This window comes from Dendroctonus ponderosae, unplaced genomic scaffold, assembly GCF_020466585.1.
Source record: "Dendroctonus ponderosae isolate FM_Combo_2020 unplaced genomic scaffold, Dpon_F_20191213v2 Dpon_F_20191213_5, whole genome shotgun sequence".
Classification (NCBI taxonomy): Eukaryota; Metazoa; Arthropoda; class Insecta; order Coleoptera; family Curculionidae; genus Dendroctonus; species Dendroctonus ponderosae.
In genome coordinates, this window is record NW_026018715.1 from 3053621 (window position 1) to 3077256 (window position 23636).

The 23636-nt window shown below is 35.2% G+C and overlaps 1 protein-coding gene across 6 annotated transcripts in view; it reads left to right on the top strand.

Moving 5' to 3' along the window:
• The window catches only part of LOC109544355 (cAMP-specific 3',5'-cyclic phosphodiesterase), a 796409-nt gene that overhangs the window by 490478 nt on the left and 282295 nt on the right, over positions 1-23636 (top strand). The gene's annotated exons all lie outside the window — the stretch shown is intronic.

Consider the following 23636-nt stretch of genomic DNA (forward strand, 5'->3'; position numbering starts at 1 on the left):
TACTGCTATCATTATATTCTTGATGTTTTACTCAGAATTTATCAAAATTTCATTTGGATGAAGAAGTAATCGAAGAACCATTTTCCTTAAACACTCGAAATATTACACGTTTGGAATGCATAGACATTTGTAGAATAATATATAATGGTGATTTCATTTTTAGTACGTGGTGCAAAGTAGGTACGGATTCATGCTGAGCTAATTCAGGACTGGTGAAAATATTCTAAATAGTAGCAAATTAATAGGAATGTTTAAACACACCGCACAATAATAAAGGCATTCTTTTAAGCAGGAAACATCAAGATTCAACAAACGAAAATGTGGTATAGAAAATTATTGTTCCTTGTGTTGCATGAGCTTGATTTAATAGGATTCATCCAGACCGAATAGTTCTAAAAGATAATAAATTCAATTGGGTCGATTAAGCTGAGGGTGCCTATCCTGGAAACTTTCCATTATAAAGAGCTTTTGGGCTTTAAACTGAGGATTTTGTTTATTTTTCGTGTTAAATGGGCGCAGATGCATATTGGAAGACATCGACGCTTCGAAAAATCTTCATCCGACCAGCCCAAAATTGAGTAAACTAACTTTTTATGTTGGGATTAAAAGCTTCGAGAAGATTTTGCTAAAACTATCTGAGATAGTCGCTCGTTATACTCAAGTCTTCCAATAAGTTCATATCGAAGCATTCAATAAGTTCATATGGAGACTATATTAAATTTACCACAATCACAAAGTTCATAAAATCCCATTACAACGTTATTCCGCTTGCAGGATTTAACATTTAATTAAAAAGAGATATTTTAAAAGCTTACTTTCATATGTCAGGACTAGAAGGAAACGTTCGGAATTCCAATTAAACATTTAATCAAAAATGTGCAGTGAATTCGATGAACAATTACGCAAGTCATATTAAAAGGGGATGCTTTTGGTTCATAAGAGTTTTACAATGACCTTGCTAGTAGAAATAAAAGTGTGTAGTGGTGGAAAGTGTATATTTTGGTCCATGAAATCGATGTGGTGCTGTCAAGTGGAAGGAACACGGATAGATAGAACTGGGTCGTGTTAAAAAAGGATTTGTTCATACATCAAGGTAATATTTACATACGTATAATTACGTTATTTTACATTGCCTGGCCTCGATTTAGTTATTGAACGTATTCTGTCACAGCATAGACCGAGACAGGCTTCAATTGGGCCTGCTCAATGTATATTTACCAATAATTTCAAATTTGATTACGTTTAATTATTATTGTAATGTATTTAATTTTTATTTCATAAATTTAGTGCGTAAACTTAAATTCGTTTCATTAACGTAGTTCACTAATAAATAAATTTTGTACTATTCAACATTTTCTATTTGACGCATTAATTTGATATTGCAAATCATAAAGGAACAACCAATTTGATTAGGTTTACAGTTAATTGCCTTATTACAAAAACGCATTTTGAATGTTATTTATACTGTGAATATTAATCTAGCTTTTCTACGGAATGTCTTACGAACAAGGAGATACAAAACTAAAACAATATTTCACAAAAGGATGATTTGAAGATATATTTGTGTCCAAATTCGATGTTATAAATGAGTCAAAAAATGTTGGTCAATAGTTTGAAATCACTATTCTTGGACTATACAATATAATCAGTTTTTGGAGAACCACACGAAATTTTGCATTATCATTAAAGGGGAAATTATTTTAGATGAAAGTATTTAACCTCTGTTAAACCCTGTGTATCTACAGGCCCGAAATAGAAAATTATGTTATTACGCGATATGCAAATATTTAGAATTTGGGACAGAAAATATTAGAACAATACAATACAATACACCTCTCTTAACCGTCTCGATTTCATCATAAGTTTGAAATCTGAACATTTAATTAACATGTATTTTTTATTTATTTATAATTTATATCCAAATGTACGAGAAACGGAGTCAGGCCACTGAAAATGTGGTAAACGAAGAAGAAATTTGGAATGAAAACACCCAACGAATGCCATGCAGCAAGCGAAATAAACGAGATATCCAAAACAATGGCACCAAATTAAAAAGGCAAGCTAATAGACAAGAGGAGGATAACGAATGTGACGAAGAAAGAGATATCCGATGACAATAAACAAATTGCTGCCGAAATACCTACTCAATTCTTTTACGGTGATAGTACATAGACTGACTTGAATGATGATATAAAAAAAAGAAAAATTGTGAGCTTAATAACGAAGAATAAAACATGGTTTGACGACCACAAACTACCGTCTGCTACCCGTTTGATCTATACTCTGCGTTAATTACTATAATCAAATAAAAATTTTCAGAAAATGCAAATTACTAATATCCAACCAATAGTAATACTCGCCCCAAACACCAGCGAGCCTATGAAGTCGCCGCCACGTCGCCACCAGGTCCAGATCTCATCCAGACCGTCCCTGGCTATCCAATCCACAATTTCAGTGATTTAATATCCCCAGTCGGGAACCAGGAGGCGGCTGATGTCCCCAAACGGATGTTCAAGTGACGGGCAAGATCTACCACACAGCAGAATATGGCGGACTCGGCGACCAAGGTGACGGTGATCGACTATCTTCGGCAATTTCTCGTACTGATCCGCTTGATCTTGGGAAGAACGATCGGCTCTTCTCCACTATCGTTGGTACTTGATTGCCCTTTGCTCGGTGACCCTGCTAGGTCCATTTTTCGTCCCTTCCCATCAATAACGGTGGTCCGTAAAGGGGGCAACCATCAGGTTGCCAGACAAACCCATGATGAAGACTGCTGATATTTGGGAGAGAGATGCAAATATCCAAACATCAAACTTCAAATAATCCCCGAAATATTACTAACCCAATCTGACAAACATGCATACTAACCATTACAACTTTCCCCAAATTTATCCGGCAATAAAGCCGGTTGATTATCGACTTTATGATCGTTTTTAAAGTAATCTTCTTGGCCGTCGTCAACTTTACTTACTTACTACATACTTTCTTTACTAACTGGATTGGATCTTGGATGTTGGGTCAACCTCAGTAACATTTATGCACACTTCACGGAGTGTAAACACAAGAAACACATTGAAAACCAACAATAGTATAAACCCTAGTATTCCCTTACTTCCTAGTGTCGTCAGATCCGTTTCCCTGCCCACATCGTTATTGCGCAGTTAGTAAACAAGAAATAATCCTCAAAAGTTCCCACAAAATCTTAACAATTTGCAATAATCTCCAATAGGCTCTAAGTTCGCAATCAATCGTAAAACTTATCGATCGCATCCCTATTCCAAGCTGTTTTATTATATTTGCCCACATTTGGTAACTAGCACAATTTAGTGGCCAATCAATATGGGGAAAAGTAACTAGCGCAATAGCGGCGTTAATGAAACGCTTAAAAAAATTAAAAGTCATAAAAATTGGTGTAGATAGTAGGGAAGTAAATATTGTATTTAAATGCGCGGAATAGGTCCGGAACTGAAGTGTTAGCTAGGGACTGATAAGAGCCAATTCCATAATTTCACAGAACATCTATTGGATTTGATGAACTAATGCTTATATTACAAATGTTCTTCATATTGATAAATCCTCACCAGTTTAGTTTCATGTCCCTAATATAATATTATTTAATATTTATTCCCATTTCGTTTTCTCATTACGAAATATATAGAATTTTATTATTGCCAAAATTATTCTACTCATTGAATAATATTTATTCTTATTGAGCTTAACTTTCTTGCAATTCATCCCGGGTTTTTTTATCGTTTAGTTTCTACAATGTTTCGTACCGTACCGGTTTTAGCGTTACCTAACCCAAGTAGAAAGCGTGTGTTTTCTCTACTTGTGAAGATTGCAATTTTTCCTTGATCTGTTGAATAAATGGATTAAATTTTAACAACGAAGTTGCAGAGTTTAGTTAAGAATTAGTTCTATTTAAAGAGCTACTGCCGAGTATTTGATTTGCTCTTCTTTTAATATTTGATTTTGTTAAAAGGCCATTTTCTAAATTAGGATTTACGTTGGTATAGGCAAACATTGCAATGCTCGTTTTGGTTGGAGCAAAGTAAGGTTTGTCGAATAAAGAGAACCGTTGGAATGTTATCGAATATGCTAAAACACATTAATGAACAAATCACTTAATTGTCTGAAGTAATTAAAGTAAAATGTAAAGGCTTTTCTCAAAATAATCAATGGTGCAAGGCTCTAGCTACGTGTCGGAAAAGTTCAACTCGCAGACGGGAACTTAGACGCGATGCGGTAGAATATTAAGTATTCAGGTCATGTCCGTTGAGCTTACAAACGATTGTTATAAAGAAGTGAAAATGAATTCGCCGCTCAGGAATTTTCCCTCAAAATGGAAGCGAAAATATGCAGCAGATATTTGCTGTCGTACTTAATTCATCAATACCGCTTTTCATTAAATCATAGTTGCTGGCCCATTTGATGAAATATATGTTCTTTTCAAATAATAGGCGGTATGCATGCAAGTTAGTTAGTACTTAGATTATTCAAATTTTACAGGGTTCTCCTTACTTGGCAAACAAAAATTCGAGTTTGACACAAATATATTGATATTATATCTACATATACAGATATATCAGCAATATTTATTTTTAAGTGAAAATAGGCTATCGATCAATTGGTCTTTCGGTATGTGTTTTATAAAGAGAAATTTTATGTAGTTTCCTAGTTGTAATTGATATTTATATTTTAATCATATACTCTAATTGAAATTTACAAAAACGAAAAAATAAAACAGTTCCTGTTGAAGCTGCTCGAACAGGGTGGAACCGGGGAACAGGTAACTGGATTGTCTAGTTGTTGGAATTGCGTGGGTTATTTTTACAATTGTTTGTAGTTGTACAGGTCATTTTGATCCTTTTTGTACGTTGGTCTCGTTTTGAATTCAGTACTCATATATTTATTTCTGCATATTATGTATCGGATATATCCTGATACCCTAACTGCTGCTATTATTTGTGTTCTAGGATTGTGCTTCCATGATCATCTTATCCATTATGACATTAAAGAATATTATGCTGAGACCATCCCCTTACCTTATTCCTATTCAGACTGGTATCTTGTTGGAAAGCTTAATGTTTGCTTTTATAGAGGTGCTATTTTCGATGTTCATTTTTTAATGCCATCAATTGTTTTGGGATTCAAATGTCGCTCCTTTAATAATTTCAGGACATCATATAGTCTAGGCCTATCAAATGTCTACGTTAAGTCGACAAAGCAGATAAGGGCAAGTTTTTATTTTCAGTGGATTCTCCACTATTTCCCTTAAAATTAATATGGCATCTATCTGCTTTGTCGAAAACCCTGTTGTTGTTCACTGATTACGGTCTGTTCATTTTTTTCTGCTAGGATGTTTGTGAATACTTTTGAAGAGCGTTCATATTTTTCAGCCTAGAAACCTACCTACTAGAAGCCTACTAGTTCAATTTTATGTTTTGTTATTGTCTGGTTTTTGTCCACTTTGTTTTTGTTTACTGGTCGTTGTAATCATTTTCCCGTTCTTGTCTTATTATCTCGTCGATATGTGTGTCACAATATAGAATCTCAATGTATATCTGCCACTCTTCTCTCATTGTTTTGGTTTGTACATTTTCAGTCATTCGTTTTTTGTGTATTCGTATCAATTTCCTTATCTTTCTTTGACTACCGTATAGATCATGCTCCATGTGTATAGAATATTTCTCCCAGAACCCTATTTTGGTTGCCTTGCTTTGTTGGTTTTGATTGGTATTGTTTCGGGATTATTTTTCGGTTTTCTTTGTACATAGATCCTTAATTTAGCTAATACCAACATGTGAGTGGTTCCTGTATTTCCTGAACTTAAAACGCTTACATCTAAGATTTCAGATTGGTGAATATTACGGTCTGTTATGATAATTGTTGGTTGGTTTTTGTCCTCTGGTGTTTTCAAAAATCTAATTATGTTGTTGTTTATGCGGATAAAACTTATTATTGATTTAAGTTTGTGATGTGCAGATAATTGGATTAGTTGGTCTCCGCTATTATTTAAAACATGTTCATTGAATCGGCTTTTGATGCCTATATAAAATAAATAAAGAAAATTAATAAAATTGACTAAACTACTATTTATTTAGGGCATAATGTGACGCTAAAGATACATCAATAATTAAAGTCAAACTGATAACAAGTAGAGTGATTCGCACTTGTTGGGACTCGGTTCTGAAAGTTTTGGGTCATGTTGGCATGCTTGTTTCGTCGGGAGTCCGATTTAATACAGTAGAAGTTCATTTTTTGTGAGGTTTCATTGTCTCCGGGTTTGTCTATTAGATCTTTGACTTGTCGGACTATTTAATGTTATGGCAGTATAGTGTACAAAAATGTAGCGAGGAGTGTGGATTCCTTGTGAACATTGTGGATTCCTTGTGAACATTGTGGATTCCTTGTTCAGAAGAATATGACACCGCACATGTGTTCTCAATGCGTATTGACTGCTGCCTGTTGCCAACTTGGCGCTTGACAACGAATACTAAGTCGTTTGGTGTGTGAATTTATATTTTTTAGAGTGGTGCTTTCTGCCAGACACTATTAATTAAATAACTAGTAATCAAGTACACTGCTTACCAATTCGTATTGATGCCCACCAAGAGACTTGCTCACTTATGTCCATTTAGGTATATTGTCTATGGGTTGCGTGTTAAGATTTCACACGCGAATCCTTGCTTAAACAGTCAATGAAGAACTTCCATAAAGCTAAATTGGTATGTCACTCTGTCTTTTCTTACTATTTCAGGCAGCGTTTTTTAGCAAGGTATTGAGACAGTTTTCGCGGTACACGGAATACCGAAATGTGCCTGTAGTTTTGGGTTTGAGGGTTGTTGAATTAATTCTTTGGTACGGACGAAAGATTTTTATTTACATAAATACACAATAGCTGCAGGCATTAAAATATAAAATTTTAAAAGTTTGAATGAACAAATAAAAAAGTTTGTTACCTAGCAGTATGCATTTTCAACAGATTTTTTGATTTTTTTATATAAGCTTAATAAGAAGAACAACTCGTTTTTGACATTCAGCTTGCCTGCTTTGGTGGGTGGTATTTCCTCGCCTATGTGTGAAACTAATTTTGCCGCATGATGTGAGTTCCTTATCCATATCTCGAAGTACATGATAAGAAAAACTGCTTTATGTGTCACGCAAGTTAAAACACCTTAATCTCATTCATCCTACGGCAACTGCACATATTTATTTAAATTGCATACTTTGCTGAATTTTGTATCCAGTCTGAAGCATACTCTTTTATTACTATTTCCAGTCCAGTTTAGAATGACGAATAATATACATAAAGCCACATTGGCAGATTTATCACAAGCGTATTCAGATGTCGAAGCTTTAAACTCTCCCACAATATCGCAAGTGCAAAAATGCAAGCTGTGAAGAGACGATTCTTCGCTGATAATTTATCCGTGCGACCACTACTCGTAGAAGAATATTATTTTACCCTCGCTTGACCCGCCATGATAAATCGAAATGTCCGTTCAATAATATGAACTACGGCAGCAATAACTATCTTGATGAATTATCACATAGCTCCGAAGATTCCAGGGCATACTCATTTGACATCGCCCCTTGTTCATTTTGCGATGTAGATTTTTATATGTGCCTTAAAATTTTAATCTTTCCCAAAATTCCTACTAGTTTTTCTATAATGTGGTTATTAAACATTATTACTAATACGTTGAAAAATATTTTACTATATTTTTAGGGAAAGTTTTTTTTTAATGGTGAAGCAAGATACGAACGTATAGGGCTTGCTTTTCATGAATTCGGATATAGTTTTTCCAATTTATTGAAACCTTTGAATCGCCCTTTTAAAGTATGTCTCTGTTTTTGGGTCAGATTTGATTTTGAAGTTCAAAATAAGTATAAAATTGAAATAATTTCTCTATGACTAAAGTCTATGTTAAGGGTTTTTAATGGTGATTGATTGTGGATGCTACTTTTACAAATTTTTATTTGAACTCATTTTTAATTATACTTTTTTGAACTTTTTAAGTTCAAGCTAGGTACTTATCCTAATGGGAAACACAAAGGGACCTTTGCGAAATAAGTTTTAAAGATTATATCAAGCTTAATAGAAATTAGGTTTTCTATAAAGTAAGTTGTCTGGAATATTCGCAAACGTGCCGAGTGAGGTTCTAGCGTAAAAATATACTTTGATTTTAAAACTTTTAATTTTTAAAACATAATCAAAATATCTGGTTCATCCTTTTCTAAAATCTACGGCCAACTTCTATATAGTCGGGGGAGTAAACGTTTAAAAATGTAGAAAATAGTTAATTTTCAATGCTGTATTGGACAAATTTAGAGCTTTTTTAAATGTATAGGCAAGTCTATATTCTGAATTAGACCCATAAATGAAAGTTATGCTTATTTCAGACCGCGCCTTTAGCATCGTCTGGCGTACACTTTGTACGACAATAAATTTTCCATTTTATAAATTTTACTTTACAAAACAGTCGCGGCATATTCGAGGAGCACCCTACATATTTCTACTTAGCCGTCGTTTCAGTTTATTGAAAGGTAATGGATAATATATTCGTTTCTCCCAACTTTTCGCTTTTATGAGATGCTTGCTACGTCTTGCTTAATATCACATAACATGAAGAACTAATATAGGGAATATTATTATTTGCTACACATAGATCGTTTAATACGTACATTGTAAATAACCCGCTATAGTTCTAGATTGAGTGAAAAAACTCAAAAAAATTTAATGAGGCGGATACTTAAGCCGAAGTGTTACAGCACACAATTTTTATCGGTTTCTGAAGTTGTCTGCATTGATTAGTTGAAGGTTTTCTAGGAAATTTCGTTCAATTTTTTTTTTATAACAAAAATAAATAGTTCGTTAGTCAAACAGTTGATGGATGAAAAAAAAAAATTCCTAACACAATTGACACAATAATTAGATAATCATAAAACTGAATGTGACTTAATGAAGGATTTGAAAGAAAAAGTAAAGTTTTTAAAATACAGATTATACAAATGGTGTACTGTTTCAAGTTAATTTGTAATTAGTAACGAAAACACTGTTCTGCTTCACAGCGAAATAAGCATATACAGGGTGTTCCGTAAATGTGTTAAAATATTTTAACAGCGTGGTCTCCTAATCATTTTAGAGGGGGGTCTTTGTAGAGGAGAATTTTTTTAATTTGAGGTTTCGTTGTTGCCATATTTGATTTCCAAAATGGCGGAAAATTATAGTTTTTGTTGTTTTCCTTTAAAACGGTTAAACATAGAAGCTCCAATGTTGGTATACATTATAAGCTAATTAAGTGCCATTTTATATAGTGTTTCGTGGTTCAGTTTACTTTTGTACAAGGTAGAAATGTGGAACCCCTACTATTGTTTTGTTCAGAACTTTTTTGTGTACACTTAAACTTTTCTCAACATAATTTTGTTACAATTACTACAAGATATTTACCAACTTTTCTATCTTTCTAAGACCACTAGTTTATCCGCAAAAAAATAAAATCGTTTTCTTTGCCGTTCTCAAAATGTGTAAGTAATTAAGTTAATTTTTTAAAATCTAATAACGTTTTCATATAAAAATTTTGGTACGCATTATTAGTTGATTACTAACAACCTAAATTAATTTTCTAAATTGTGTATTTTGGTTCAGATTACAGATATTAAGCTTAAATCAATTGGACTTAAATAATAACATGGTAACAAAAACAAAATTAAATTTAATTAACCGTTAATGTTAACTTAGCAGCTGTTAAAATTGGTCACTTTGACATTCTTGGCATAATCGCAGTATTTTAATGAAATTTAAATTTACAGACCGTAAAGTTTGCACTGAAGTTTTTATTTGGTGAGAAATATTAAATATTATTTTCCGTTCTTCGATTGTATTCACTTCTGTTGAATATACCGTATTTTTTAAATGGCTCCAGAAGTAAAAATCCAGCGCGTTTAGATCGGAAGATCTAGGAGGCGAGTTTATAGGAGCTTCTTGACCTGTCCCAATAAGGCTTGGAAAGTTTTGATCAAGCCGAAACGATTTAATTTTTTTGCGGGCAAACTAGTGGTCTTGGGAAAAAACAATAATAGATAAAAAAGCTGATAAATAACTTGTAGTAATTTAAAAAATTATGTTGATAAAAGTTTAAGTGCACACAAAAAAGTTCTGAAAAAAACAAAAGTAAGGGTTCCACTTTCTACCCTGTATGAAACTAAACTGAACTACAAAACACTACCACAGAATGGCACTCAATTAGCTTATACTGTATACCAAAATTGAAGATCCTATGTTGAACCGTTTGAAAGAAAAACAACAAAAACTAATATTTTTCGCCATTTTGGAGATCAAATATTTCAAAAATAAGACCTCAAATTAAAAAAATTCTCAAGAAATCCAATTCTAAAATGACTAGGAGAACATGCTGTTAAAATATTTTAACATATTTACGGAACACCTTGTATAACTCAGAGGTAAGTCCAATTAATGGATGAATGCACTTTTCACTGATTTTTCAAATATACGATTTAAATTACCTAATTAGTATACTAATGGAAAATACGTTTGCGTCCGATTGGTATTTACAATATAAAATTGATTATTGTGCAGATTTCATTATTTATCGTATGGCTTACATGGATTTAGTTCTTAAGAACGACGTTGCAAATACATATTCACACAATACAAGAAAGGATATCATAGTACAGTCACTAAAATAACATTCTACGTACAACACGATTAAAAATTAGATTTTATAATCAAAGCCTTTAATCGAGTCCAACACAAGGTCAGTGACCTCAAAGAAATAGCTCTCCTCTCTCCTATATGCTGTGAGTGGGCACTCAGTTGCAATGTGACGAACAGTCTGGCGAGGTTATCCGCAGTCACAAGTCGATGTCTCACTGAGTCCCCATTTATAGAACGAGTCACAGCATATGTCGTGAGATGTTTTTATCCTCTTGAGTATTTTCCACTCAAGGCGAAGCAGCTGCATTCCTAGTAAGGGCACTGTAGGACCAATTACATGAACTGCCTGGGCCAGTCCCGAGGCCTCCCAGTCTTCCTTCCATTTATCGGTCAAATGAAAGTTCTCTCCGCTGAGTTGTGCTGCCAGAGGTAGTGGGGGGATCTAGATTTCAGTCTCATCAAGCAGGCATCAGGAAGGTCATTCATTGTGCGCTGGGAGTAGAGGCTTAACACTATTTTATTATATTCGTAAACTAAGCTCTCTTGTCTGCGGATGGTATGAGGTGCAGTATTGCTCAGAACCGGGAGCCAAGGCAACGGTGTGCTCTTTGAACAGCCGCTAATTGTTCCGATTGTTTCGTTGAGTTTGGTGTCGATAGTCTTTACATGGCAGACTGGGGCACAGTATTCAGCCACGGAGTAAACAAGACTAATTGCTGAAGTTTTGAGAGTCGATGCTTCCGCGCCCCAAGTAATTCCGCATAATTTGTGAATTATATTATTTCTGGTGTTTATTTTAGCTGCGGTGGTCTCTAGGTGCGTTTTATATGAAAGAGTTCGGTCCATGGTTACCCCTAGATATTTTGGGTACGGATTCTAGCGTAGTAGATTGTTGAAATATACTTGGGGCTGTAGTCGTGCTTGTTTATTGTTCAGGTGGAAGCACAGCACTTCAGTTTTATGCATATTAGGGATTAGTCTACAGTCGGCGAAATATCCCACCAGCACGGCCAGATCTTACGACATCGTGTTACTGGCCTCCCCTATGGTTTTACTCCGCGATGCAAGAGCCAGGTGTGCGGCATTTCGGATAGATTAAACAGGGCAGGTGCGGGCAGGTACCGAGCCCTGAGGAAGTCCATTATTGAGAGGTCTCATTTTGATCTTGCTCCCTCCTGTTGAAATTTGGAAAGGCCGATCACAGAGAATGTTGTTCAACAGGGATGCTATTCACCTGCACGGTACCACGTTGACAAATATGAAGAGTCCCTCTCTCCAGACCGTGTCGTTTGCTGCAGTCAACGAACACCACAGTTGTCTTCAGCTGTTTTTTGTTTTTGTGCAGATAATTTCTACTCAGAGAATGCTCATGTTCAATTGACTGTTACCACAATATGCAAGCTCTGTATAAAGAACTACTGACTTCTCTTAGTAAGGCATTGAAGGACATTCTGAGTTACCAGATTGCTGCACATGCTATTTCAAGAGATCCCTAAAACTTCCACTCACCCGAACTTTGACAATCAAAACTGTAAAAAGTTAATTGCCGACAATTAAATATAATACGATCGCATTCTAGACTTTAACAATTAATTAGATAATACGACCATACCAATTCCTTTTTTTTGCACTTACATATGTTTTAGCAATTACGCTACATCATGTATTTTTAAAGACATCAGAAAAGCATTTGGCAGTATATTTCCCGAACAACTATTAGTGATAGTAAGAAACACAAAAATTACATTATCAAATCTGCCTACATAGTACATACAATCCGCTGATGACACTGCACTTATGCCGTCCAATTTACAAAAGCGAAGGAGTAGGTGCAAAAATCGCTAGTAAATTATACAAAGTATTTTGTAGACCTCCATTGGATTACAGAATTTCACATACTGCTAGTGCTATCAATAAAACTGAAAAACACAAACAGACAACAGAACACATTACACTAAGATCAATGACCGGATTAAGTCATCCACAAAACCTACTACACAATCTATCAAACTAAGCCATTGCGCGACAGGAAAACATGGCACGGATGACCTCACGACGGATGGAAATGGACAACATGGAATAAAAACGTCAAAAATTAGAACATGCTTTTTTTTCTCAACATCAACTCCATCACGGGACTTACAAACACAACGGAACAGCTAGAATGTGTATAAATGTGTCAATTGGAATAAGTTTAGATTAGTTAATTTTATCGATTTTTTAATAACCCTAATGTTACATTTTACCGTACATATGCTACTGTTGCAAGAAATGAGCATAGTGTGTACAATGGCAGATTACATGTGAATGTTAAAACTGAAAGCCACTCAATACATTAATCCAGAAGTGAAAAACTAATTCGGGAGTAATTTTTAAAACATTTTCTACAAACCAACGGTACAAGAAAATATTAGAGATGTTTTTGCCCGATACTCGTTCATCGCATACAATCGACTAAATAATGCAAAAATAAAATATTTTAATTTACACATATTTTTTGATAGTGATATGAGCGCTGTCAATTAACGCAATAATTTGTTTGAGCGACTAGTAGCTAACTCATCGTTTCATCTTTATTTCAAAAAATACTCAAAAAACTAATTATAACAATATGCATTTCAACATTTGGAAAATAACTTTAAATTTGCATAAAATGCAGAACATTATGAAATAAACCTATCGAAGATATAATCTGACAGCATACTTTATAATATAAATGACTATTATTCAGTAAGAATGCACTGATTTTCTATTTATCTAATTAGATGAGAAAAATAATTAAACTGAATAACTTATGCTAAGCCAAGAGCGACACGCCATAATAAAGTAGGCTATATTGGTTATAAGCCATATTCAACTTAGAAATCGACGTAAAGATGCATGTCAATTGCTTTATTCAAAATGCACCCCGCGTAGTCCAGTTGACTGACCAAAGGCTACACCCGATCGAAATATTTTATTGCTTATGATAATTTGTAATCTACATCGAAGAAAAGAGGTTCCTATTTGAACCAAAGTGTCTATGCCAAACTCTGTTAATGTCGAAGAGAAACCACTAAAGTAAACAGTAGTAGAGTCAGCTTATAATGTAAATCCTGTGCTATTTAATTTTTTTATTAAATGAATCATCATCATCATCACCAATCAGCACTTTGCATCCACTGCCGGATATAGGCCTCCCCGATTTCCTCCCACTGTCCTCTATTTTGAGCCTTTTGCATCCAGTTTGTGTTATTCTTTTAATATGGCCCGACCCTCACGTGGGAGGTCTTTTCTGGTTTCTCTTGTCAGCACTTGGTCTCCACTCGAGCAGCCTTTTTGTCCATCGTCCGTCCGTCATGCGGGCCACATGTCCAGCCCAGCTCCACTTGAGCTTTGCCACCTTGTAGATAACATCCGTGACTCCTGTTCTCGCCCGTAAGTTCTCATTTCTAACGTGGTCACGAAGTGACACACCGAGCATCGATCTTTCCATCTTGCGGTGTGTTATTCTAAGCTTCTTAGCAGATGTGGCTGTCAGAGTTAAAGTTTCGGCCCCATACATCTTAACCGGTAAAATGCACTGATTGAAAACTTTTCGCTTCAGACAAATTGGGAGGTTCCTCTTAAGCACGTCCCCAAGCCCAAGAGAGCGTGATTCGTTTCATTAATTCAGATGTTTGATTGTCTCTTGAGACTCATATTTCATGACCAAGATATGTGTATCTGTCCACGAGCTCCACCTCAGAGTCACCAACAGGAATGTTTCCACTAGGTACCAAGTTCGTAATAAATTTTGTTTTTGATATATTAATCCTTAACCCGACTTCCTGAAGAACACACTTCCTGAAGATCTTCCAGCATTTCCCTGATATCTAGCAGGTTGTCGGACAGCAAAGCTATATCATCCGCGTGTATCCATCATGACTATTGTATCCATCATGACCATCCGTATCCATCATGACTAATTTGGTCTCTCTATAAATATATTTAGTTATTTACATCCTTAACCCAGCTGATCTTAAAACTTGTACCTCTTCTAAAATTAACGTATGTGATTCATAAATAAATACAGTACTTAGACTTCACATACTAATGATAGGTATATTCACATTTTCATGCCTAGAAGCAAATTTTCAATTTCAAAAAGTTGGCCTGATTTAGTTAAGATCCAAGTCCCACGCATGGATTAAGGTCATTTTAGTAAACCGTTAAATCGACATGGGGGTGGATAATCTGCTTACACAGTTGGAATGTCAAAGGAACATATTGAAGGGAAAACTTTAGTGCGACGCACAGTTTGGAAACGCCGTGGGATTTAGGGCAAGGTTTTGACGAGAATTTCCCAATATTGACCTAATCAACGCTTGAAGCTACGACTAATATTTGTGCTTGAAATTAAATATCTCTTTTGTTTGTGTTATATCGGCACGATGAGGTCCAACTTAAGCAACAATTGAATGAGAAAAACTTACTTAAACCAACTTACTTCAACTACTTAAGAAAAGAGCTTACTGATATACGAATACACACTATGTGCTTAAGTCCTTTATCGTAGCCACCGAGTTTTAAAACCAATTAGCAATGGAATTGAGTGAGGAAATTAAGGCAAAAATGCATACCTGTGTTTACATCTTTAGTTTCAATATTCGAGAAAATTTTATTCAGCTTTCGTGGGGGATTTTAACGGTTTAATATTGAATGGGGTGCTGTTAATGAGATTTGCCTTCTTTGTGTTTACCAAGCAGTTCAGTTCACATAGAGCACAAAATTACACACAATCTCGAACGGAAAGACTATTTGCTTGGTTTCCCCATTAATTAAAAGCGGCTTGCTCCAAAGCAGTTGTATTATCGATTTTCTCAAGCACCTAAAAATCATTCAATAGGTGAAATTATTCTATTTTTACAGAGTAATAATAAACTTAAGTGTGTTTGGAGACAGGAAAACATTTTTTCTGATGTTACTCCTAGGCTACATTCAAAAAACGTCGTCGTTTTATTAACTTATACAAAAAAAGTGGGGCTTTTAAACACAAACTGATCCAGCTTGTTTTAAATTCTCTCACCACCCCAGGCTAGTTATTATTAAATTTACATTAGCATCATTTTACATTAGCAGCACGAATTAGCTAAGGCATTTGAACTGAAAAAAAAAATTTTGACCTCTTATTTAATGATTAAAAATATTATGAGCAAATTAAATATATTATGAAACTTGAAAATAGATAATGGAAATGGATTTGAAAGTTTTATTACGTCAATCAATAATCAATCACTAGAAAAAACCGAAATCAATTGAATCGAAACAATGTTTAAATTGCAACCACATGTGTTAAAAACCAAACCAAATATAAAGTTGCAATGTGAAATAAACAATGGAAATGTGCATAGTAGCATTGATAATTTCTAAACTCATTGTCAAGTGAGGTTGAAAACTACAACTTTTTCTTCATGAAAAACGGTTTTAGTGTCTTAATTTTTTTTAAATTAAAAGTGAAAGTTAAAATCTAACAAAATGAAAAGTTTTGGAAGAGTCGTTTGGTTAACTTAGGTTTTAGTGCTCCGTACGTTAGTGTAGTGCCTAGATCGTTAAAGGATAGCAGAGTTAGAATCGGGTTAAGTTGGAGAAATATTTTTTTTTTATATATATTTAAATTTTGACTAGTTGCTGAGTTTTCCGCTTAAGGCGGGTGCTCCCAGAAGGGTCTGCGATTAGACTAGAAGTAGTTTAGAAGGTGTGTTTTGGGATTTTTCGGGAGAAGGTGTCTATGATTAGGGGGTTAGTGTGGTTGACCACTCTGGATTTGAACTTTTCGTCGACTCTTGAGGTGAATTCCGTAATCGTTTCCATTTCAAAGTTTGCGTAGATTTGGGAGTTGCGGATGTACCAGGGGACGTGGGCAATTCTACGTAGGAGTTTGTTTTAGAATGTTTTAAGTTTGGTGAAGTTGGAGTTGAAAGTTTGGCTGAGCGGCGAAACAAATCTGGGTTCGGATAACTTCTTAGTAGAACAAAATTTTGCTTTTGAGAGAGAGAATATTTTGTGTTTCAGAAGAGGGTACAAGCAGCTTGTTTTAGCACTTGGCACATGGCAGCTTGTTTTAGCACTTTTCGTAATGATTTTGTTTATTTGTTCGGTAAAAGTTAGTTTACGGTCAGAGTTAGTTTGGAGCATCAGCTGTGAAGAGTTTGTAGAGGATAGGGGAGAGCGGGGAGCCCTGCTACTATGAAGCGGGTTCCTGATTTAGTTCCGTTCAGTAGTGTGAAATACATTCCCTTGTGGAGATAGGTTGCCACGTACTGCACAAAAACTAAGGGCAGGTTGTTTATGTTAATGAGTTCCCAGATTAATCCCTCGTACCATACTTTATCAAACCCTTTTTCAACCTTCATAAAATGACTGCGGTGGGGTACCTTTTCTGGGCAGCGATCGTGTAACCTTGAATTAGCCTGACGGCTTGCAGAACGGAGTCATGTTTTTGCATGAAACCAAACTGCTCTCAAGGAATTGATTGGTTTTTGGCAGCTCGGGCAAGGAGGCAGTCAAGGAAGAGTTTTTCGGCAGCTTTGGAAAACGGGGTGAGGAGGTTGAAGGGTCACCAATTGTGGGAAAAGGTTGTATTTTTAGAGGGTTTAGGTATTAAAATGACGGCTTTAGGTATTAAGATTTCCAGGGTGTTGGGAATTTTCTGAGGGAGAGGAAAGCGTTGATCAGGGTGAGGAGTTGGTTGAGGACTTTTAGGATTTTGTTGGTGATTTGATCGGGTTTGGTCGAGGAGATTTTGAACTGATGTGACTGCCGAATTTATAGCATCCTCTGCCTGTCAGAAGCTAGTGGACGCAGAATGGGGCAATAGGAGCGCCCGTTCTTTAAATTCGGGTTAATCGCATTTACTTCTTTCACTATCTCGGAATGTATCCAATTTAAAGTACGCCACAGCTGCATGGACATCTGTTGACTTCATATCCTGCTGGAGAATATCTTATGTCCGGGATCGGGAATTCGCGTACTCCAGATATCTGACATGATTGGAATAATGTTGAAAATTGTGTTTGATATCCAGCTGACTATAATATTTTGAAATAGAAGCATAGAAGCTGACATCATAAAATGATCTTTCTGATCTAATCCAGAAAACATAACGCCGCCGTATAAAGCATATTCACTTATGAGTATGAAACATGAAAATTGTAATTGAGTATCCTTGTTTGTTTCAGCCCTGCCAACAAAACAATACTTTTTTACACGAAAGTGATAAAAATATAAAAATAATGTTGATAGGTTGGCATAGTATATACTCACGCGTCGTGACATTTTATTTTCAATTTTTTTGCCGTCTTGTAAAATTTAGGTTGCTCCGATGCTTTTTAAGGGTTTGGCTTCACGGCTATCAATATCTCTGTTTTATGATACCATCTCATGGTTTATCCAAATATTTATTCTGGTACAGTTTTTGGGCCACTGCAAAGACGAAGTTTTGTCTCGAGGTGTTTCCTTGTAGATTTAGAAGAAAGCAGAACGTGCTTCAGTTATTATTAGCCGATTGTTGAAGTGCCACCTAAACGCCCACATTTAAGTCTTTCATTTAGTCGTGTTCCAAAGACAAAGTCAGATACAAGTTTTTTTTAATTTAGACAAAGCAATTTTAATGGTTAATTTTGCAACGAATGTTACGAACGGTTGAGTTCTGAACATGCAACTGTTTTAAAACTATCGACTAATTACTAGACAAATTTTCCATTATTTCGCAAAACGATTAAGCCTATTTCGTTATAATACTCTACTTATTTGTTCAGTGATACACCCAATTAAACATGCAAATAAACAGTTTACTTATTACTCACATAATAAATCTGAAAATGATACGCCAATATTCATATGATTATTAATCGCCGTTTACGTTAAAATCAGTGAACTTAATTAGTGCTTAGCCTACATTGCTTACAATTTGGCAAAGCTATTTACAGATCGGCGGGGTTTTAGTTGCCCAAACAAACATTCTCAATAGCTTTTGTATGTGAAAAAATTTAAACAAATTATTTATATATTTTGAACTTTTAAGTTCTGTTTTGTACTGTGTACTGAAATTTGATATTCGCGCAAGAAAACACTTTAAATGTTCTTAACTGATAAAATGGTTTGTGATCTTGAGTGAAAACGCAAAGGTCGAACATCTAGCTAAACATCCAAGAGAGACCACGGACTTGAAGATGAAATTGTTGCAGACGACTGAATTTTGAATTTTTAGGTCGTTTTGGAAAATAATTTCATCCTGACATTTTGCAAGTACGCCTGGCGTGCATCATCAGGAGTATTTCGTTCGAAACCTCACGTTGCACTGATGCAATTTCTCGTCGTTGTCTGTTATATATGCTGGGATCGTGTCCGCTCTGTTACATCCTCGTGTTTTGTTGATTGCGGACTGGAGCCTGTTGGCTTGGGTTTCTGCGAATTGTATGTTGTGTTTTCTTTTGCAACTGTCGATTATTATTAATAAACAGATTTAAAACAATGAAAAGCTTTCGGCAGCAGTGCCGTCATGAGCTTTTGAAATAGACAGGTTTAGATGGCGAAATGCGCCAACCTCAGGCACCCCCAGTGATTTAAACTAATTTTTTTGTGTTCCCACGTAGGTGCTTCTACAACAGAATGGTTTTTGGAAGACTCCTACAGTTGTAAGGGAAAACCTGTTCGTCGACCTTAGGCAGTCTGAATCTTAGTTTTATGTCTGAAGGTTGTTTGATATTGTCGTCCCACCAGCGTTTCGATTTAGCTCGTTACACTTGGACAAAAAGTAAAAATGGTTTGCGTGTTGCTCCGCTTAAAAGCGTCCGTTTTGTTGTTTCCCAACTTTCCGATATAACCGCTTTCTAATTTTCAACTTGGGAATATCCGTCTTGGAAAAACGGATATTGTTGAACTTTTGCTTCGGTCTCCAAAACATGCGGTCAGCACGATTTGTCGTATGGGGTTTTGATGCTATTTTGCTTTTGAGTAGAATGTTGGCTGTATGGTTTGTCTGTTCAGATGGTCAATGAACTTGTCCATGGTCAATATTTTGTTGCCATTCTGTTTACATTCGTTTGATGGTGGTTAGTGGCAGCTTGAAGAAAATAGCTATATAGTTAATTAGTTGGGAGGCGAACCAATAGAAAATACTAAAATTATTCATAATATCTCTAAACCTGACTGCAAGTGTTTTTCGGAAGCAATTAAAAAAACCGAGTCTTGGGAAATACACGAAAAAGTGTATAATCTAAGCCTTAATCTCCATCGTATAACTAAAGAAATTACGCTTAATTTGTTTAAATGGATGCCTACTGCAATGTCACCAGTTATTTGTATCTTTGCACCCCGTTTGAATCAGCATATTGGTTAGTGGTGCTTAAATCACGAAAAATGTACTATAACCTATTATTTATTTTTTTTAAAACATATGATAATATTTACATAACTGATAATTATAATTGGTCTGGATGTTCCAGACTTCCTCTCCTTTCCTCTTTATTACTGAGGAAAACAAATTAGCCATAAAATAAACACTGTCGAATTTTTAATTAACACGCCCTATTATTTATTTTAGACGTTGTTATTTAACATAATATCTTTATTGAAATTTTATTATATTTAAGAGTCAACCCAACACGATAGTATGGTACTTGTACTTTAAATACTAAGGTAATTTAATCAAAGCTCAATTTTATACGGTGCAATTAGGCTTGCTTGGAACAGCCCCTTTGTCTGTAGCGTTAAATTCATAGTTAATTTAATTATTGCTCGATGTGTGCTAGGCTGCACTATGGATAGAAAGCTTAATCGGTATGCAAATGAAGCTAATTGTTTGCGTTATCAGTACAGCTTTGCTGTAGGTACTCGAAGAAGACAAGTAATTGGCTCAAAAGATCAAAGATCGAATTATCCAGTTAACTTTATTAAATTCCTGAACTCGAAGGACAATATTAATAAGATATATGAAAGCAATATGGAACGACGGTATAATGAGAAGATTGAGGCAAGATGTTAATTTACTATTTACTAATTTACGACATCCATACATGTATCCATATTCATCACGTTAAAGCACCTGCAGCTTGGGCACTAATTTAATTAGGTGCGTTTTCTCAATTCATGAAATTTTAACAAATCGTTTTTTTTTAAGTGCAGATTTGTTTTATTGGTTTTGGTTTTACTATGTAGAAATTATTTTCTTTATTCAACCAGACCGGCATTGGTGCGATGTTCATTTACTGTTAAAGTCATATATGAAATTCAAGGAACAAGCCCGTATAATTTTAATTTTAAGTTAATTTTACTAGAGACACTGAGTCTGTAACGTTTTACAATATTGATCCATACAGCATATAATATTGTGAAAAAGATTGCAAACAAATGTACAGTCTTGAAACAGGATTTTAAGTTGAAATTTGAAGAAAGTGCTTGAAAACCGAAAAGTTGGCAGGAGTAGACGAGGTTCCAAATAAATTAATCAAGTGCGGAGGTAAGAAGCAAGCAAAACTAAGACTTGTTCTAAAGCAGTAAAGGCATCAACATACAACTTTCTAAAAAGGACCCAAATTCATACAGATCAATTAAACTCATCTACGATGTGAATGCGTATTTTATGACTTGAGAAAAAGCATTGATCGAGAAGAGCAATATGAGATAATGGGTACAGAAAGAAGAAGAATATTTCACCATGATATGTTAATGTAATTTTGAATGAATATTTCACCATATAAAGTTAATGGCAAATAATAACAACTGGCGAATAAAAAGCCTATCAAAACCAACTCATTTATTTTTAGCTCTGTCACTGAACAAGTCGAATACGAAGTGTGTGTAGCACAATAGACACAAAATATATGTGTTTTTATAAATCATGAACAAGTTGTAAATTTGTAATGGAAAAAAAAGGCGATCAAACGGATAATCAGCCTCCTCGTTTGGCGAATCAAATGACACGTTCACACCAAAGCATGACCAAGATGCTTAACTGGCGAGAGTCTTAACATGGCAGACAGTTGTATAAAAATGTAGGATAAAATGAAAACAGTAAGCTTGTGCTTGACTATGTACGCTGGCTGCACTCGTTTGGCACATCCACACCAGAAGAAGCAGCTTCGGCACATTTTATTTTCCCAATAAAGTTATTATTTCATTTTACCTGCAAATGAATCAGTTTCCGCTTTAGTATATTTTATGGTATGGCAAGATCGATTGACGCGTCCACAGGTAGAGAGCCAAATATGGTGAGAATTCAGCTTTAGACGGCGAGACCTCATGCAGAAATCTGATAGCAAATCAATACACATTAAAATAGCATACTAATATTAGTTTAAAAGGCCTAGTCTAGAATAATGAGTATGTGCACCCAGATGAAATTGGCAGTCAATAAAACCTGTCAGCTCAGTGCTAGCTCAAGACTCCAGTTTATCCGAATGACACAAAAAAATGGTAAAGTCAGCAAAGTTGGAAACCTTCAGAATTATATCTACACACTGACAGAGAAGGAAAGAACTATATGGGGTACAATGTGGGAGACATAGTCGGCAAGCAAGCGAAAGCTGAGTAAAAAGACAAACTTTCAAGTACTTTGCAAATAACCGACCTCAAGGTCCTCTAGAAGTGGCAGAAGGAAAAGAAAGAATATTTGTAGAATTATGGAGATCTCAAGAACTGTCACAAAAAGAAATTACCCTTCAATTAGATATTTTACTGCGTTATTACCAATGCTCTCTTGTAGTCAACTAGTTAATTTTAAATTATCGAATTTGTGTTATTTGTGGTAAGGGCCATATTTGCTTGTAGGATGTCTGCATGAATTAATTTCGAGATATTTCTGAACACTGCGAAAAATTACAGATTGCTATACCCTGTCATCTAATCCAAATGATATCTTAAAGCACGAAGTACGGTTCTGCGATAGGTCTTAGTTCAAGCAAGGGTTCAAACCTATGCACCAGAAATTTCCATATAAATGATGGTCCAACATAAACGTACGATGTTAATTGTAAATAAAACAAACACTTTTCAGAGAATTATCTCAATATTTTTTATTATGATAGAAGGATCTATGACATTTATGTGTGATACAAAATATCGGCCAAATGCTCGCCACGGGTTCGGTGGCATACCCCTGTCTGATGGTCCATATATTCAATGACACTGAGACATAATTGAGGTTCAATGTCGTTAATGTACCGAATTRTACCCATCTTGAATTATTCTTGGCTTATTAACSTACAATTTTTCTTTTAAATATTGGCAAAGTGGCACCGTCCTGTTGGAACCGCATATCGTCCAGGTCCATATCCTCAATTTMTGGCYACACAGCCAACGAAACAATGGCTTTCTTCCGCGAGAAATTCAATGGCCGTGTTCTGTCAMGTCGTGGCGCTGTTAACTGGCCACCTCGATTTTGTGACTTGACACCGTTGGACTTATTGGTGATATTTGAAAGAAAAAGTGTACGTCAATAAGCGRAAAACAATTCAAAAGCTAAAGGATGAGATAATTCGGCAGATTAACAACATTGAGCCTCAATTAGTGTGATGAGTGTCATTGAACATTTGGACCATCGGATAGACGTATGCCACCGAAGCTGTGGCGAGCATTTGGCTGATATTTTGTTTCACACATATTTGCCATAGATCCTTCTGTAACAAAGAAGTTATTATTTTTGAAAAATTAAATTTTAGCACCCCCTGTAATTTTGACGAAAACTTGGGTTCGGTTAAATGTGGTATTGCGATAACTACCAGAATATAGAATGTTATTACAGTATTTCAAGATTGGCACCCAATGAACAGAACAGACCTTCAAATTACTACAGTGAGAGAAGAAATAATAAACTACTTCAAAAATTGCCAAAACAGATTACCGAAACCAGAATAAACGACCACATAAAAATGAATTTAAAGCAATTAAACTTTATCTTCTATTTAACTGATTTTTCTGTCAGCAGACCTAG